Source organism: Rattus norvegicus, chromosome X (genome assembly GCF_036323735.1).
Source record: "Rattus norvegicus strain BN/NHsdMcwi chromosome X, GRCr8, whole genome shotgun sequence".
NCBI classification, from domain to species: Eukaryota; Metazoa; Chordata; class Mammalia; order Rodentia; family Muridae; genus Rattus; species Rattus norvegicus.
In genome coordinates, this window is record NC_086039.1 from 16,334,218 (window position 1) to 16,354,703 (window position 20,486).

Sequence of the window (20,486 nt, forward strand, 5' to 3'; positions counted from 1 at the left end):
GAAGCTAATGATCCAGCATATGCAAAAGGAAACCAAAAGACACTGCCTCAAAGAAGGGAGAAAGTAAGGACCAACACCTGAGGTTGTCCTCTGACCTCCACAAACAAACCGTAGCAAACATCCTCACTTACACACATGAAAACATGTACGAACTTATATATACAACACACACACACACACACACACACACACACACACACACACACACACACACACATTTATAGAAGAAAAAGATCCAAATAGGGAAAGTCAGAAATGTTGGGTCATAGGATAAGGACACCATTTTCCTATAGAATGCCCAATATTAACAAAAAATGAACAATTAATTACCAGTAACAGAGTGATTGAGTTACTTTACATCCTTGTCAATTTGTGTAAATCTGCTTGATGTAAAACAGTACCTTATAGTTAGTTGCTAAGATAGCTATTAAAAACACACATTAACTAACTGCTTTTTTCTGCCTTTTTGCAGGTCTTGACTGCATGTTTTTATATTGGTTTATACTAAGTTTTAATATAGTTTGATAATTAACCTTGGTGGTTTTATGTATTGCAATAATCTTCTCCATCTCGTCTTGGTGTTTCCATGGTATCTTTTGATATGCAAATCTTCTAATACTTTTGTAGTTAAATTTGCCAGTCTTTTGTATCATGCTCCACCCTTTAACATCTTGAGTCCTTTAAGAACATCTTTTTGGCCTCAAATCATGAAGAGAATGGAAAGGAATGAGCACCTTCTAGGCGACTTCTAGACTTGGCAAATTTTGTACTTACACATTTAGAAGTCAGAATGGACAAAATTGCATCAACATATGGTATGAGGTATAATATAAAGGTCACTGTTTCTGATGTTGCTAAGCAACTGCCAGATACTATTTATTAAACTGTCATCCTTTCTGTTTGTAGCCACAACAGTACGTTTGAATAGTTCCTGTGTTTTCATCACAAGACCCATCATATCTAACCTTCTTGTCCTTTGTAATAGTTATATGACCCTGATGACTGCTATCTTATCCATTACACCATTGGGAGGTCAAAGAATAGTAGAACTCTAACTCATTCATTCTCTATGTAGTCCTGGAGTAGCTCTAACAATATACACTAACAATCCTTCCTGGACTACTTGGACATACAAAGTCAGGACAAATACTTCATTCATTAACACTTTCACTGCCTTTGATAAATGTTAGTTGTTTTGGGGGGGAGCTATTTAAATTTTTGATGTGTTATAACTTGTTATTATTGGTATTTAACCATATTTTATAATTAAATATATTTTAAACCAATGTTTACACAGAATATAGTCTGCTGGGGTCCAGGAATTGTCTCACAAACCACACAAACACCGATCTCAGTCAGACAGGGATGGTTTATTGAGAGTACACACCAGGATTGGTCAACCAAGACCATGGTCCAGATTCAGGAACTGAACCATGACCCCGAGTTAAGATCCTACAGAGGTTTTAAGCCTCAAATTCACAACCTCTGTGCCAAGTCATTTTATCGGTCATGATCTAGGGATAAGTAATTTCCTTGGGAACATGTCTTTGTTGTACATTCATCCTGTTCCCATTGGTTAGGGTGTTCAGCTGTGGCAGGGGACTTGCCTTGTCTAATATTTGTGCCCTAACTTGTTTACCAGGATAGGACTTGTCTAACATTCATGGCTTAACTTGTCAACCAGGATGTCAGTTTCCCATGTACATGTCTCTTTCTGCCGAGTAGGCTGTTAATTTCTAGGTAGGTCTTAGGAACTCAAACTTTACTGGACCACTACTCAAAATGGAAGTCTTATTCCAAATCGTTTCTTATATTGATGCATGCGTCCCTTATGTTGGGGTCTATTCCAGGGGAGCTTATGCCATAAAAGTGTATACACTGGTGTGGGAATTGCTGTTGGGTGGTTGGTCAGGGTCCAAACTTATTGTGGGTAACTGTAAAGCAGTACTCTTGACTTTGATTGTAATTGGTTTCCAAGGGCACAGAACATAACAGAATATGTAAACAATCTTGGCATTAGAAAGTTTCCTAGTAACAGCAGAAACATATGAGAAATTTTCTTATAATGGCAGACTAGCTAAGAAACATTACCTAGGCCGTAACATAGTCAAATAAGTTTCCCTTTCCTCATCAAAAGCACAAATTCAAATCTTTTACAAGTCAATTTCATCCATTTCTATGTCTATTTATTCTATTTTTGCTTAGCTCCTATTTTACATGGAGTTCATACTTGTCACGGGAGTTTTTTTAAATCTCAATTTTCTACTTATTATTACCTCTATGTTCAACTCCCCATTGATTATATACATCTCTTCTTAAGAAATGTACTGTATAATGTCATCACCATTTGAAATTTTAAATAAGCTTTCTGACGTCTTCAAACTATATACAACACAGTCTTTTGGTATAAGAGTACCATTCTATGGCTTCCCTTATGTGGTAGGCTATGAGTTTCTGTTGCCTTTTTAGTAACATATATTAATCCCTAGCCTTCTCACCCCCTTCCTTTTTGGTTTGTTTCCTCATTTTGATGAAGGACATACTGTATATACTTGAGAAAGAACATGAAGGAAATCAAGTTTTGAAATTTGCATGAGAACATTTTCATTCCATTCCTGTCCTCATCTTATAATTGAATAGAAGTCTATCTTGGGGCTTATTTACCCTTAGCAATTTTGAACACTTTATTCCATTGCCTTTGACCTATGGGGTTGCAGTTAAAAGCATTGATGGCATTCAGATCCTGGCCTTTGAATATGAACATTTTATTCCTCTCTCCAGAATTAGAGTGCATCAAATGTCTGTTCCCAAGGTTCTGAAATTTAGTAATAACATGCCTTGATGTAGGCTATTTGGAACTGCATGTCCTTCAGCCATGGGACATAAAACTCATCATTCTTTAATAATCTCTTCCTCAATGTTTTCATTATTATGCATTTTGTACTTATTAATTCGATGTATGTATTATTTGTATTTGTGGTGTGTGTGTATGTCTCTGTGTATGCACATGTATGAGCATTCGTGTGCATACGGTGGGGGGAGTGAGTGGGTGTGTAAGAGTGCGAGCCTATGTGTACAAGCAGAGGCTAGAAAAAGACAAGGTTGTGTTCCTCAATTAATCTTCACTTTATTCCCTTGGGATAAAGTTTCTCACTGTACCTGGGACTTGACCTTTCAATTACACTAGCTGGCCAGTGAGCTCCTAGCGGGGAGGCTGCAGGGATGCACAACCACACACACTTTTTCTCCATCTTTATTAACTTGGGTATTTCTTATTTACATTTCGAGTGTTATTCCCTTTCCCGGTTTCCAGGTAAACATCCCCCTAATTCCTCCCCCTCCCCTTCCTTATGGGTGTTCCCCTCCCCATCCTCCCCCCATTACCGCCCTCCCCCCATAGTCTAGTTCACTGGGGGTTCAGCCTTGGCAGGACCAAGGGCTTCCCCTTCCACTGGTGCTCTTACTAGGCTATTCATTACTACCTATGAGGTCAGAGTCCAGGGTCAGTCCATGAATAGTCTTTAGGTAGTGGCTTAGTCCCTGGAAGCTCTGGTTGCTTGGCATTGTTGTACATATGGGGTCTCGGGCCCCTTCAAGCTCTTCCAGTTCTTTCTCTGATTCCTTCAACGGGGGTCCTATTCTCAGTTCAGTGGTTTGCTGCTGGCATTCGCCTCTGTATTTGCTGTATTCTGGCTGTGTCTCTCAGGAGAGATCTACATCCGGCTCCTGTCGGTCTGCACTTCTTTGCTTCATCCATCTTGTCTAATTGGGTGGCTGTATATGTATGGGCCACATGTGGGGCAGGCTCTGAATGGGTGTTCCTTCAGTCTCTGTTTTAATCTTTGCCTCCCTATTCCCTGCCAAGGGTATTCTTGTTCCCCTTTTAGAGAAGGAGTGAAGCATTCACATTTTGGTCATCCGTCTTGAGTTTCATTTGTTCTAGGCATCTAGGGTAATTCAAGCATTTGGGCTAATAGCCACTTATCAATGTGTGTTTTTCTGCCACATACACTTTTTTATCTGAGTGCTGGGGGTTTGAACTTGGATCCTTCTGCTTGCAGTTCAAGTGCTCTTAACCACTGATTAGTATCCTCAGATCTTAATTGGATGTTAATTGATCCCTTCGTTTTCTGATCTTCTAATTTCATAAATAAAATATTCTCTTTTCTCAGAGAATCTTAATGAAATTCTCTTCTTTAAAATTTTCTTGGCCTTACAATCTTGTTTTATTTTCTTCCCAACCCTTGCATGTTTATATGTTATTGTGTTGGTCTCTATCTTTTAAGATACAGACTTTCCTCAAAAGATCACTGTCTTTGCTTTGTCTATCTACATTTAAGAAGCGATTAAAATATGACTAGATGACATATGGGAGTAGGTAGGTTTTGTTGAGCGTAGGGGACGTGGCAATGTGATTATGTAACTAGCATATTCCTTAGGGTTCACCTGTGATGTTAGCATCCACATAGAAAGATTGTCCTTCACATGGTATGGACTCATTGATAAGTGGCTATTAGCCCAAATGCTTGAATTACCCTAAATGCCTAGAACAAATGAAACTCAAGACGGATGACCAAAATGCTAATGCTTCAGTCCTTCTTTAAAAGGGGAACAAGAATACCCTTGGCAGGGAAGAGAGAGGCAAAGATTAAAACAGACACAGAAGGAACACCCATTCAGAGCCTGCCCCACATGTGGCCCATACATATACAGCCATCCAATTAGACAAGATGGATGAAGCAAAGAAGTGCAGGCCGACAGGAACCAGATGTAGATCGCTCTTGAGAGACACAGCCAGAATACAGCAAATACAGAGGCGAATGCCAGCAGCAAACCACTGAACTGAGAATAGGCCCCCGTTGAAGGAATCAGAGAAAGGACTGGAAGAGCTTGAAGGGGCTCGAGACCCCATATGTACAACAATGCCAAGCAACCAGAGCTTCCAGGACTAACCCACTACCTAAAGACTATACATGGACTGACCCTGGACTCTGACCTCATAGGTAGCAATGAATATCCTAGTAAGAGCACCAGTGGAAGAGGAAGCCCTGGGTCCTGCTAAGACTGAACCCCCAGTGAATGTGATTGTTGGGGGGAGGGCGGCAATGGGGGGAGGGTGGGGAGGGGAACACCCATAAGGAAGGGGAGGGGGGAGGGGGATGTTTGCTTGGAAACCGGGAAAGGGAATAACACTCGAAATGTATATAAGAAATACTCAAGTTAATAAAAAAAAAGAAAGAAAAAGAAAAAAAAAGAAAGATTGTCCTTGTTTACGGGAATCAAGTGTGACATTTCTGTAGGAGGCCATTAGAAGAAGAGGCTGCTCTATCATCTCAAATGTTGTCTAATCCCTTGTTTTTAATGTAGTTTTTCCACAACAGTGCTTGGTGTTTTTCTGCTAGAATCCCACTCTTACTTTAGTCCAAGATCTATGCTCAATTTTTAATAGTGGGACAATATTACTGAAGTGGAAATTTCTGATTTCTTTAGAAACTCATTTGTGTCATACGATGTGTTGCTGGGTCAGACAGGTGAGAGGATGTTTTGCTGAAGCAGACACATGAGCAGACTTGTGTTTAGAAAGAATAAAAATATGACCCACAAACAGCGGGAAGAGGCTCTGGCATTGGTTTGCCTTGCTCTGTTTTGCTGGTCTTCCCTGACAATGCACACGTATTGGTTGGCCTTATAGTGAATTGCTGATTTTTACTTCTCGTGACTTCATTAGGAGTAATTCGCCAAAGACCTTCTCATGATATTCCAGTGGCTTGTCACCACCTCCACAGACTTGGGCTGATTATTCTAGTCTTGTGCTTTCTTCTGGATTGAACTGTTGTTGCTGGTCCATGAGTGGTGATTGCCAAGGGGACCACACTGCAGCTGCTGATTCATATTGATATTTTGATAGAGGACTGGATTGCAGACAATGAAGATCAGAATAGCCCCCAAAGAACTATTTCTACACAGGTCCACAACCCCCATTTGCTTTCTTTTCCACAATCTCTGATGGGTGGTGGGCTAGAGGGGAGGTTGAAGCACTTAAGAACCCTTATCAAAATAGGATTTGAAAAATCTAAGCCAACATCTAACAGTGAACATAGTGAGGTAAGAGGTCTGGGTTGTTGTAAAGACTTCAGACACTACATTTCAACCAATGTTTTCTGCTTTCAATTTCCCCCCTCGTCCCAACTTCTAGGTTCATGGTGACAAAAATTCCAAAACCTTGCCAGCCTGTTGCCATGCACATCAGATTATTTCTCAGCTTTCATTCTGTGACTTTTCCTCTGGTCTACTTGCTGCTTTCTACTTTCCAAATCCTGTTGTTTTTGCCTCATCTCTCATGTTCCTTATCCTTTCAAGCTTCTATCTCAAAGAAAAACCCTTTCTGTCATTCAGAGGAAGCTTGGAAAAGATAAAACCAAATCAAACAAAACAAGCCATTCCTTTCCTGCTTCACAATTTCTTTTGAAGTTGGAACTTTGTGTTCTCCTGTGTTATCTTATCCTTTTGTTCTCTTTGTTTAGCCACTGGTCTTCAAGAAATAAAATTATATCCCCATTTCACAGATAGACTATTTGAAATGGGAGAAACCAAGTTATCTTTTCAAGATGACAAAATTAGTAACTGAAAATAGCTTAGAGTATCTGAAGGAAATACAAGCAAACGTCTGTAACACTATGCACTTGTTACAATTCTGATACAAGTTATTGTATCCTGCCTGCCTACAGCTTTTCAGGTGACCTCTATCAATGTCATTGCCAAGTGATAAGAGCAAAATATAAAACGACCTGATGAAACATTCACACATTATTCTCTTCTGCAAAAGGGGGACTAATATGACCTAGTATTTTTCATGATAATGACTATAATTAGCCAACCAAGCTGAACGGAGCCTTGGAATACATCTGAGAAGATAACCTGTGCCAGCTTTAGGAAACAAGAGGCAAGACAAATTTGTGAGTTAGTTCTTGTAGAGACAGAAAGAACAAAAGCTGAGGGCATCTAATCTTTAATTTAGCATTTGAAAATAGGTCTTAGAATAGAAATGATGCTTTTCCCTTTAAAAGCAGGTTTTTTTTTTCCTGGATTCCTGTGCCTTCTGAAGTGATTTATTGCATGGACCTCTCCTAGGTCAGTGTGATAGTGACTCCGAGTTTAAGTTAAAAACAGTTCACCATCAGATTCTCATTGCTAGCTGTCAGCCTTTTGGGCTTGACTAGAAGTAAGCCTATGCACAATTGTTGTTGAAACTGTTCATTGTGATTTTTTTTTGCCTTTTATTTGTTGGGTACATAATCCAGTGGTCCCTTATGAAACTGTATCCATTGTGCTGTGATTAATTTAAAAGAATACTTTGGACATAATTATGCTTTCTATTCATCCAATTCTACTATATATTTAGTTACTTAGTTAGTTAGTTTTTAGTTTTACTTTTTTTATTGGCTATTTTTTTATTTACATTCCAAATGTTATTTCCTTTCCAGGTTTCCTGTCCATAAGCCCTCTATCCCCTCCCGAGCCTCCCTCTTCTTCTATAAGAGTGCTCTCCTTCCCTAACCACCTCCCCTTCCCACCTCCCAGCCCTGACATTCTCCTACACTGGGGGGGGGGTGTCAAGCCTTGGCAGGAACAGGACCTCTCCTCCCACTGATGCCAAAAAGGCCATCCTCTGCTACATATGCAGCTGGAGCCATGGGTCTGTCCATGTATGTAGGCTTTAGGTGGTGGTTTAGTCCCTGGGAGCTCTGGTTGGTTGGTATTGTTGTTCTTATGGGGTTGCAAACCCCTTAGGCTCTGAATCCTTTCTCTAACTCCTCTAATGAGGACCCCTTTCTCAGATCAATGGATGACTGCTAGCATTTGCCTCTCTGTATTTGTCAGGCTCTGGCAGAGCCTCTCAGGAGACAGCTGTTTTCTGCTTAAATATAAGGCCTACTCCACAAAAGTGATTTCATACCTGGTATTATAAACTTGATCAAAAGTTCACAACTGGGGAGATCATAGGTGTTGTTTTATAAGGCAGTATAATTGCAGCGGCAGTGGGAGTTAGAAGATACCTGGCGGGTCCATGTCAAGGTGTCTCCCTTCCCCCAAGAAATCATGCCAGGTGACAGATTTTCTTAGTCTAAAAGGAGACTTTACTAATAAACAGGTAGTTAATTAGGATTAGCAACTTTTATAATTGTTGTTTCATACCATGGGGTCATCTTAAGATGATAAATTCACATGACAGGTTAGAAGTCATGGGAAAGGCATGGTTATTAATATTTAAAATATTGTTTCTAGTTGATCTATATTTATATTTTTTTCTAAATGAGAGTTGCACCCAAGTTACATGGAAATTTACATAGAGTTAAAATTTAAGTTCCGCAGCAGACCCCTGGACCTGAAGGGACACAGTCAACAGTTCTCTGCACCCAAATCCTGTGGGAGGGAGAGCTAAAACTTCAGAGGGGCAGACATGCCTGGGAAGCCAGAAGAGACTACACTCTGCACACATTTCTGAATCCAGAGGAAAACACCTAACCCCATCTGGGACCCTGGTGCACGGGGGCTCCGGCAAAAGGCAGTGCAGACCCTCCTGGTTGCGGCCCTCACCGAGAGCTCAAAAGCAGCCCCCAACTAGCAACTTGAGCCGTGGGACCACAGGTAAGACCAACTTTTCTGCTCCAAGCGACCTGCCTGATGGACTCAGGACACAGGCCCACAGGAACAGTTGAAGACCAGTAGACAGGAAAGATTACACGCCTGAAAGCAGAACACTCTGTCCCCATAACTAGCTGAAAGAGAGGAAAACAGGTCTACAGCACTCCTGACACACAGGCTTAGAGGACAGTCTAGCCACTGTCAGAAATAGCAGAACAAAGTAACACTAGAGATAATCTGATGGCGACAGGCAAGTGCAGGAACCCAAGCAACAGAAACCAAGACTACATGGCATCATCGGAGCCCAATTCTCCCACCAAAGCAAACACTGAATATCCAAACACACCAGAAAAGCAAGATCTAGATTTAAAATCACATTTGATCATGATGATGGAGGACTTCAAGAAAGACATGAAGAACACCCTTAGAGAAACACAGGAAAACATTAATAAACAAGTAGAAGCCTACAGAGAGGAATCGCAAAAATCCCTGAAAGAATTCCAGGAAAACATAATCAAACAGGTGAAGGAGGGGCTGGAGAGATGGCTCAGTGGTTAAGAGCACCAACTGCTCTTCCAGAGGTCCTGAGTTCAAATCCCAGCAACCACATGGTGGCTCACAACCATCTGTAATGGGATCCGATGCCCTCTTCTGGTGTGTCTGAAGACAGCTACAGTGTACTCATAAACATAAAATAAACATTTAAAAAAAAACAGGTGAAGGAGTTAAAAATGGAAATAGAAGGGCTGGGGATTTAGCTCAGTGGTAGAGCGCTTGCCTAGCAAGCTCAAGGCCCTGGGTTCGGTCCCCAGCTCCGAAAAAAAGAAAAAAAAATGGAAATAGAAGCAATAAAGAAAGGAACCAGGGAAACAACCCTGGATATAGAGAACAAAGGAAGAGACAAGGAGCCATAGATTCAAGCTCTCTGTGAGGGCAGCAACCAGAAGGGCCTGTCCCACCTTCTCTTGGGGCCCTGTGCACAGGGGGCCCAGATGGCGCTAGGTGTTTCCCTCTAGATTCAGAAATGTGGGCAGAGAGTAGTCTCCTCTAGCTTCCCAGGCGTGTCTGCCCCTCTGAAGGTCTAGCTCTCCCTCCCACAGGACTTGGGTGCAGGGTGCTGTTGACTGGGTCCCTTCTGATCTGGGTGGAGTCTGGACCACGGCGGCGTTTATGCAGTTTGAGTGCCCCTATCTTCCTGTTCCCAGAGTCTCTGTACAGTTTCCTCTTCGGTCAGGGATGTGGGCAAGGGTGGGCAGTACTGGAGGTCTCTCCTGCCCTACAGTCTCAGGAGTGCCCTCCTGTCTTGGTGATGAGCTCTCTCTACCATGGGATTTGGGATTGGGGAGCTGTAGGCCGGAAGGCCGGAATCAGCAAGGTTCGGGCCCCAGCTAGAAACCGGAAGTGCCTGGTCCCAGAGGAATTTTGCATTTGTGTGTCCTGAGTCCACCAGGCAGGAATAGAAAAGTTCGTCTTACTTCTGGTCTCGGGCCTGAAGTTGCTCCTCACAGCCAGGTCTCAGCTCTCCATGAGGGTAGCAACCAGAAGTGCCTGCCCTGCCTTCTCTTGGTACTCTGTGCAAGGGGGCCCAGATAGCACTAGGTGTTTTCCTCTAGAGTCAGAAATGTGGACAGAGAGTAGTCTCCTCTGGCTTCCCAGGCGTGTCTGCCCCTCTGAAGGTCTAGCTCTCCCTCCCACGGGATTTGGGTGCAAGGAGCTGTTTGATTGGGTCCCTTCAGATCCGGGCGGAGTCTGGCTTCACTCTCTTCTATACCTATTATTGTTAGGTTTGATCTTCTCATTGTGTCCTGGATTTCCTGTATGTTTTGGACCAGTAGCTTTTTGCATTTTACATTATCTTTGACAGTTGAGTCGATGATTTCTATGATATCCTCTGCCCCTGAGATTCTCTCTTCTACCTCTTGTATTCTGTTGGTGATGCTTATATCTACAGCTCCTTGTCTCTTTCTTAGGTTTTCTATTTCCAGGGTGGTCTCCCTTTGTGCTTTCTTTATTTTTTCTATTTTCATTTTCAATTCCTTCACCTGTTTGGTTGTGTTTTCCTGTAATTCTTTCAGGGATTTTTGTGTTTCTTCTCTAAGGGCTTCTACCTGTTTATTTGTGTTTTCCTTTATTTTACTTCTTTATGTCCTTCTTAAAGTCCTCAATCATTATCAAAATTGTGATTTTAAATCTAGAGCTTGCTTTTCTAGTGTGTTTGGATATCCAGTATTTTCTTTGGTAGGAGAACTGGGCACTGATGATGCCATGTAGTCTTGCTTTCTGTTGCTTAGGTTCCTGCGCTTGCCTCTAGCCATTGGGTTATCTCTGGTGTTTGCTTGTCTTGCTGTTTCTGAGAGTGACTTGACCCTGCTGTAGGCCTCTGCGTCAGCACTGCTGTAGAACTGTTTTCCTGTTTTCTGTCAGCCTTTCCTGAGAACAGGTGCTCTGATTTCAGATGTGTAGGTGCTTCTGGAGACTGTCTTACAGCTCTAGGTGCGGGCAGGAATCAAACGCTCCTGCCCATGATTGCTTGTGTAAGTCCTTGCACCCCATGGGCACAGTTGGCACTATGTGATTCCCTCTTGGGTCTGGACTGTGGGCAGAGGGTAGTCTCCTCTGACTTCTCAGGAGTATCCACACTTCTGAGGGTCCAGCTCTCTCCCCCATGGAATTTGGTTGCAGGGAGCTGTTTGGCCAATTCAGTTTGGTCCTGGGCACAGACCAGTTCCACGGGTACTGTCGACTGTCTCTTCCTATATCCCTCTGTCAAGAGGTACTGTGCAGTTTTCACTTGGACCAGGGATGTAGGCAGAGGTGTGCAGAGGTGGCAGTCTGTCCTGTGGTCTCAGGATGTCTGCATTCCTGGGTGTTCAGCTCTCTTCCATATATATATATATGTATATATATATATATATGTATATATATATATATATATATATATATATATATATAACAAGAACTGAATAAAGCCAAATACTGTTGCAGATTATATTGACGTTATCCAATAAGCAACTTATAAATGTTTAGATGGGAGTAATTTTGTAAATTGTTTGTTCGTTGGAGAGAAGAACATAAAGAAATCAGAGACAAAAGACTTTTAAGAGTGGAGAGGTAGATGTTTAAGTGTAGGGCAGAGCACATTTAAGTACAAAAGGTGTTTGGGAATCATTTGTGTGTGGTGGTGAGAAGCTGGTATCAGAAAGTCTGGAAAGTACCTTCTACTGCAGAGCTTCAGAAGTGGGAGGGATACATGGGTCCACATGGGATGACCAAGAGCAAGTGCCTTGTGGAGAGAGTGGATTTTTTTTTTTTTTGGTTCTTTTTTTCGGAGCTGGGGACCGAACCCCGGGCCTTGCGCTTCCTAGGTAAGCGCTCTACCACTGAGCTAAATCCCCAGCCCGAGAGAGTGGATTTTAACTAGAATTTGGAACGAATTCACAGACAAATGATCCAAAAAACTTAGATCAGCGGCTCAGCTCAGAACTTATATAGATGTGAGGAGAAAAGGGATATGGGAAAAGACTTTTATTTATCTGTCCAATGGCAACCATTGTCCACAGTTCCCCTGGGCTGGAAGCAGAGTCAGCAGCCTATGCCTGTGGCATCTGAAAGACTCAGGTGTGGCTAGAGCCAGCAGTGCAAGCTCTGCAAATCAGGCATTCTTTAGAGTGGAGGGAGGACCAAGGGCAGACTCCTGCACAGACAATTTATCTAGTACCAGGTAGAGACAGAGGGGGGAGGGAGGGAGGGAGAAAACCAAAGGGAGCCAGGGGAAAAAAGAGAGGAGGGATGGGGCAGAGGAAGGGGAGGGAAGAGAGGAGGGAAAGGGGAGAGGGCAGGAAGAGTAGGAGGAGATGGGAGAGGGGAGGGTAAATAGAAGGAAGAGGGAAGGGAGGGGTAGAGAGAGGTGAGGAAGAGAAGACAGAGAGTATACAGAGGAGGGAGAGGAAAAAGGGGAGGGAGATGGGAGAGGAAATGGAGAGGGGAAAGTGGAGGGAGAGAGAGAGAGTAGAGAGAGGAAAGGGAGAGGAGAGGGAGAGAGAGGGGAGAGAGAGAGTAGAGAGAGGAAAGGGAGAGGAGAGGGAGAGAGAGGAGAGAGAGAGGAAAAAGAGAGAGATGGGAGAGGAGATAAAGAGGGGAGAGGGAAGGGAGAGAGGGAAAGAGAGGAGAGAGTGAGGGGAGGGAAAGGGAAGAAGGCAGAGAGAGTAGAGGAGAGAGAGGAGAGGAGAGTGCAGAGCAATGGGTAGGAGAGAGGAGAGGGAGAGGAGGGGGAAAAGAGCGAAATGGGAGAGGGGATGGATAGAGGGAAAGAGGGAGAGAGGAGAGAGAGGAGAATGCAGAGCAAGGGGTAGGGGAGAGAGGAGGGAGAGGGGAAAGGGGAGGAATGGAGGAGAGAGTAGGGAAAGATGAGAGGGGAGAGAGTAAAGATAGAGGAGGAAGAGGAGAGAGTGCAGAGAGAGGAGGGAGAGTGGAGGAAGAGAGGAGAGAGAAGAGAAAGGGAAAAGGGAAGAGATGAGGGAGAGTGCAGAGAAAGGAGGTAAATGGAGAGAGCAGAGGGAGAAGGAAGAGAAGACAGGGAGGGGAGAGAGGAGAAAGGAAAGTGCGGAGAGAGGAGGGAGAGGGGAGAGGAGAAGAAAGGAAAGAAGAGGGAGTGTGAAGGGAGGGGAAGAGAGGGGAGAGGGGAGGGAAGCTTGGAGGAAGATGGGAGAGGGGAGGGTCATGGGAGAGGGGAAGGAGGGGGAGAGAGGAAGGAGAAGAGGGATGGAGAGGGGAGGGAGAGGAGAGAGGGAAGGGAGAGGGGAGAGTGGTGATAGAAATAAAAATGCAAGGTTGTAGAAAAGCAGACAGTTGGTAGAAAACAGACACCCAGGAATCATAAAGCAGGAAAAAAAGACATCCTGTCATAGGCAGGCAGAGTTAGGGTCCCAGGGCTCCTGTGTGTGTGAATTAGACCCACACAGGAAAAGTCTGTGGAGTCTTTAGGCACCAATGTTAGGTTTTGCAATGCAGAGTAATGTGGCAGAGGCAGATAAGGAGGTACCTGGTGGCCTATGCCAAGTGTCCCCCTGTAGAATCATGACATGAGGTAGACATAGTATAAAAAATACTTTTATGGGGTTGGGGATTTAGCTCAGTGGTAGAGCGCTTGCCTAGTAGCAATGCAAGGCCCTGGGTTCGATCCCCAGCTCCGGAAAAAAAAGAAAGAAAGAAAGAAAGGATACCTTTAAAAAATACTTTTATTATGAAGGAAAGGAGTGGAGTGGGGCCTATAAGGAGTACAGGCAGAGAAAGGTGAGAGAGCACAGGAAGAGAGGAAGAGAGTTCATCTGGGAACAAGTAGGAAGAGAGAAAAAAAAGGAGATTCAGAATATCAGAGAGAGAGGTGGGGGGGGCAGCACAGAGACACAGAGACAGAGAGAGACAGAGAGGGGGAGGGAGAGGGGGAGAGAGAGAGAGAGAGAGAGAGAGAGAGAGAGAGAGAGAGAGAGAGAGAGAGAGAGAGAGAGAGAGAGAGCAGTCTTTATAGGCTGCCTCAGCACCTGGCTAGCACCTAGTGGCAGGTTCCTATGTAAGCTGTTGCTAGGTAGCTCTTGCAGAGTTTCTGGGAGGAGCCTAGTGGAATTGTCTGTAAACTAGTAACAGACCTAGTGAGAAACCTCCTGCTGTTTTGCTAAATGGTTTTGCTGTCCAGCTGCCTTCTAAATAGTTGTGTTTATAATCATAGGTTTCCATTGTCGCAACTTTGTTCAGAGAAGCTTCTTTCGTACAGCAGGTTGTAGTTAATGCAGAGATTTAGAACTGGTCAGAGTGCTTAGGACAGTAACAGTGAGTGCCCTTACCTGTAGCGAATCATCTATACTCCTCTTGGTCATCCAAGGATCAGAGAACACTGAGAAAAGGGAGGCACGAGTGTGAGAGCTGTAAACATTTAGTCGCTGCATCCATGGCTGTCTGCACCAGATCAAGGAAATCCCTGCATGTAGTGGGGATAGACCTTCAAAACCCCACCCTTGGAAGGGCAGCTATGGACAGTTGCTGGGTGCCAAGATAGGGACAGTCCTTCTCATTTGGGGACTCCGGCTGCTGGTAGGTTACACATGCCCAAGTGGATGACCCCACACGTGTGGGCAGCACTAACTGGACTCAGGTTATTTTTAACAGAAAAGGAGAGACAGTCTAGGAACACTGAGCAACTTTGAGGGATCAATGGTCACAAAAATGGATTTTTTTCTGGAATTTTTTCCTAGATCCAAATAATGTTTAAGAATTATACTTAGTAATCACGTTTCTCTAGCCAACTCTAATAAGGATTAGTTCTTGGCCTGTTTTTTTCTTTTCTTTCTGGTTTTTGTTGTTGTTGTTGTTTTGTTTTTGTTTTGTTTTGTTTTTTGTTGTTTTTGTAGCATAGATGTTCTTGTTGAGTACAGACCAATTGTTTTGTAGACTATCTCTTGTATGATTGCATTATATTTTACTGTGATTCAATTTGCATTATGTACTCTTCTGACATAATTATGATACAAATGTCTTTGTGTCTGTCTCAGAGCATCACATTGGGTGGTGCGCCATGCTGGTTTGCCTAGAAGCTGTAATGATAGTTTTAACATTTGTATAAGTAGGCTCTTCCAGGTGTTTTTGTACAATAATTTCAGGTGAACATGAAAAGTAAAGAATTCTATATGGATGGAGACTGCTTCAACTATTGTGGACCTGATCTACCTAGACCCTGGACATAAACTGTGCTTAAAATTTTGATAGAATGTAATGTAATTTAGTTCTCAGCTTTTGAAGTTTCTTTAGACCTCTTTTTCTCTTCAGATATCATACTATGCAATATTTATATGAAATAAATTTTTGAAGGAGCCTAATTCTCTTTTTTAGTAAGTAATTATTATGCAGTTATTCTTTCCCCTACAAAGATTCACAGATCAAAAACTAAATCACATAAGTTGGATGACATCAGAACCAGAGATAATTATTGATAAGTTTCAAGGATGGTTGGTTACCAAGTTCAAAGGTATTTGCTTATATGTGTGGGATGATGTCATCAAACAGGTGAGGCAGGTACAGGATAGAACGAGGCCTGTCATTGGAAGGATGGATGGGAGAAAATTTTGAAGGAAGAGGAAGAGACAGGAACGGAAGACAGCAGAAGGTGGCAGAATAGCTGCTGAGATAGAAGAACATGGAGGCTGATGTTAAGATTCCACGCTGTACCTTACAGGTTGTTGTGAATGTTCTTAAGGGATGCATGTGTACACGGCTTTGTATGCATAGGTGGGCTATTATATCTTATCAATTGGATCAAAAGTTATTGTGTTGTGTGTTCTTTCGTGTAGAAATTTAAGTTTAAGAGACTATGCGGCAGTTAAAAACACTGGGCCGCCACAGAACTGGGATGTATACTTCTGGCAAGATATCTACTAGATATCTTGGGCCACTGCAGTGCCGGATCTAGTGGGGGGGAAAGACAATCTTCTTTATAATTTTACAACAACATATATGACAGGCAATAATAGTGACTGCCAGGAATCTATTTCCAAAGGCTTTGTCTCTGGTTCCACTGTCTTGGCCTTTCTAATGTTGAGGTAACTAAGTAGATGAGGTCTTAAGTTGAAAGACAAGGTTGTACTCGATGGGCAGACTTGTAATGACACCTAGTAGAAAGGTTTAGGTAGAAGGGTCACAAGTTCCAGTCCTGCCTGGACTATAGAATGAGTTCAAAGCCAGCGCGAGCAACTCAGTGAGACATTTTCTTAAAATAAAACTAGGGTTATAGTTTAGTATTAGATTCCTTGACCTCAGTCTTGAGTTCAATATCCAGTACCACAAATAAGTAAAATACAGTGCTATAGCTCTCTGCCTCAGAGAACTCATCCTGTTCCGATGGAGTTCTTCCTTGCTATGCATGTGCCCCTTCCCTCTGATCCTTCTCCAACCAATCTGGAATACAGGTTTGTTTGTTTGTTTGTTTGTTTGTTCATTTGAAGTTTCTTTGATTTGGTGGGAATATTCATTTTTAAACACTAGAATATAAAAAGAAAGGTCAAGTCATAAAACATACAAAGCCTTGGGAATAAGAACAAATGGGAAATTCCAGATGGTTTGGAACTGGTCCAAAGCTAAGAATAATAGGGTAAAATTATAGGAAGCAGTCTGTTTACAAATATTTCCAGGTCAGCTTTCCAAACTTCATGGGGATTTAGTGATGAATTACTGTTGGGTATAGAGTGCCTCACACAGTTTAGAATGTCATGATTGGAAGAGACTTTTATTAATGAACAACCCACTAGCTGCTTTAGTTTCTCAATTAGAAATTAGAGTATTCTTATAGAACACATTCTTCTGGTTGAGTCCATAGAAGTTAGTTGGAAAGCAAGCAACAGTAACATACTTGAACTGGCAATGAGTGAGCTTGTGTATGTGGAACTGGAGCTCACAGATGAAATAAAGACTTGGGCCTCATAGGGGTTTGAGCTAGAAAGGAGTCCTTTATCAAAAACTTGCCTAGAGCAAGTCATTTCTATTACTTTCTGTCTTTTCACCCTAAACCTCCACAGTTTATGGCTCAACTCCACATTGACTTTCTGTCTGTTATCTCTCTGACTCAGTTGCTCTTCCCATTTCCTGAGAAAAAATGAGTCTGCTAGACCTGAGGGTGATGTGATAGTGTGAGCTATCCTAAAAATAGGTATCGAGAAAAGGATTTGGATATAAGTAGCTTATATTTTTAAATTTTTGTTTATTCACTTTACATGCTGCTTACTGCCCCACCCCCATCACCCTTCCTACAATCCTCTTCCTCATCCCTCTCCCCTTTTCCTCTGAGAGGGTGCCACCCCTAACCTGGCACATTAATTCTATGTGGTACTAGGCACATCCTTTCCCACTGAGGGCAGACAAGGCAGCCCAAAGCAGTTCATTTGAATATATGTGGGGGAAGGGACGTCCTAACCAATTACCATAGAATAAGTGGCTTAAATAACAGAAAATCATTGTTCCCATTTCTGCAAGGTAAAAGTCAGAGATCAGGGTGCCATGGTGCTTAGTTTTTAGACAGACTGTTTCCTGGACGGATGAAGAAAGCGCTGTTGCTTTATCTTTGCATATCAGAAAATAAAGCAAAAGGAATTAAGTTCTTTCCTGTCTTATAGAGACCCTCATGACATAATCACCTCCACAAAGCTCCTTCCCCAAATGTCATCATCATACTGACATTTCCTGGCCCACCACCTAAGTTGCCCTAATATTCTTCCATAACCTAAAAAAAAATGTTATAAGTCAGAGGTAGACCCTTCGGGTCAGAGATCTATGGTGATATGGGTACAAGTCTGCTGAAGTTTCAGATTATACCCTGAGTAAGCAAAGTTTCTCTGGATGGAACATTGACCATAACTGATGCTACATATAGATCTATAAGGAAAACTGTGTGTCCAGGAGGAAAGCAAACATCATCTAGCCCAACACCCCAACAATAACTGTATGCACTTGACAAAGACAAGCATTGTGGGAAAACTGGTACCTTAAAATCTGTCTGCTAATGAGGGAAGTTCTCAACAGGATGATGAATACAAAACTTGCTTAGTAAGGTGAAACAGAAGTTGTATGTTATAGATCCTACGTCACTCCCAGAGCATGCTCCATGGATGCAGACCTTCTTATATTCTGGATCGTTGTCTAGATCTGTTAAGTTTTACCATGACCTCTTGCATAGACCCTCCTCACAAGGAACTCTAGCTGTTGTCTCTTGTACCTCACCATACTTTACCAATTTGAAACTAGAGTAGCCTACAAGCTGCAAGACCCCTAACAGCAGTTATGGTGACCTGTGAGAAGGCAGAACAAGAACTAAGAGTGAGACAGATTTTCTGATAGGCACCCAGATGAGGAGGAGAGCATCAGTAGATAACAAAGATGCTGAAATTCCAAGATCTCTGGCATCGTCTTCACCCTCCTCATCAGAAACAAAGGCATGGAATTTTTTTCTTTTATTGAATTTTTAAAATTTACATTTCAAATCTTATCCCTTTCCCAGTTTCCCCTCAGGAAACCACATATCCCACCCCCTTCCTCCTGCTTCTATGAGGGTGCTCCCCCAACAACCCACTCTCTCCCAACTCCCCACCCTGGCTTTCACCTACACTGGGGCATCAAGCCTTCACAGGATCAAGGGCCTCTCTTTCCATGGATGCTAAATAAGGCCATCATCTGCTACAGGTGCAGATGGAGCCATGGCTTGCTACATGTGTCCTCTTTGGTTGGTGGTTTAGTCCCTAAAAGCTCTACGGGGTCTGGTTGGTTGATACTGTTGTTCTTTCTTTGGGGATGCAAATCCTTTCAGCTCTTTCAGTCCTTTCCCTAACTCATACATTGGGGAATCTGTTCTCAGTCTGATGGTTAGCTAAGAGCATCTGCTTCTGTATTTGTCATGTTCTGTCAGAGCCTCTCAGGAGACAGGCTCCTGGGAGCATGACCTTCTTGTCATACACAATATTGCTTGGGTTTGGTGGCTGTATATGGGAAGGATTCCCCAGGTCAGGCAATCTCTGGATGGCCTTTCCTTCAGTCTCTATGCTGCTCTTTGTCTCCATATTTTCTCCTGTGAGTATATTGTTCCCCCTTCTAAGGACTGAATGATCCAACTTTGATCTTCTTTCATCCTGAGCTTCATGTGGTCTGTGAATTGAATCTTGGCTATTCCAAATTTTTGGGCTAATATCCACTTATCGGTGAGTACATACCAAGTGTATTCTTTTGTGATTGAGCTACCTCATTCAGGATGATAATTTCTAGTTCCATCTATATACCCAAGAATTTCATGAAATCATTGTTTTTAACAGCTGTGTAGTATTCCACTGTGTAAATGAATCACATTTTCTGTATCCATTCCTCTATTGAAGGACATCTGGGTTCTTTCCAACTTCTGGCTGTTATAAATAAGGCTGCTATGAACACAGAGGAGCATATGTCCTTGTTATATGTTGGAGCATCTTTTGCATATATGCCCAGGAGTGGTATAGCTGGGTCCTCAAGTAGTACTACGTCCATTTTTCTGAGGAACTGCTAGACTGATTTCCAGAGTGGTTTACTAGCTTACAATCCCACCAACAAGTAGATTAATGGAATAGAACTGAAGACCCAGAAATGAACCCACACACCTATAGTCACTTGATCTTTGACAAAGAAGCTAAAACCATCCAGTGGGAAAAAGACAGAATTTTCAACAAATGGTACTGGTTCAACTGGCAGCCAGCATGTGGAAGAATGCAAATTGATCCATTCTTATCACTCTAAACAAATCTCAAGACCAGGTGGATCCAGGACCTCCACATAAAACCAGATACTCTGAAAATAATAGAAGAGAAAGTGGGGAAGGGCATCAAACACATGGACACAGGGGAAAATTTCCTGACCAGAAAACCAATGGCTTATGCTATAAGAACAAGATTCAACTCTTCTTGAGTCCCTTCTCTACTTTGTATATCTATGTTTCCTCAACATTAATAAGACACTTTCTTCACTTGCTGAAACAATCTGGGTAAAGTACACAAGATGACAAGTTTCTTCACTAATCATAAACACACATAAAATTCATAAAATTGGAAGGTTTCTATATGGCAAAGGATACTGTCATTAGGGTGAACTGGCAACCAACAGATTGAGAAAAGTTCTTCACCAATCCTACATCTGATAGAGGGCTAATATCCAATATATACAAAGAACTCAAGACATTAGACTCCAGAGAATCAAATAACCCTATGAAAAATGGGGTTCAGAGCTAAACAAAGAATTCTCGGCTGAGGAATATTGAATGGCTGAGAAGCACCTAAAGAAATGTT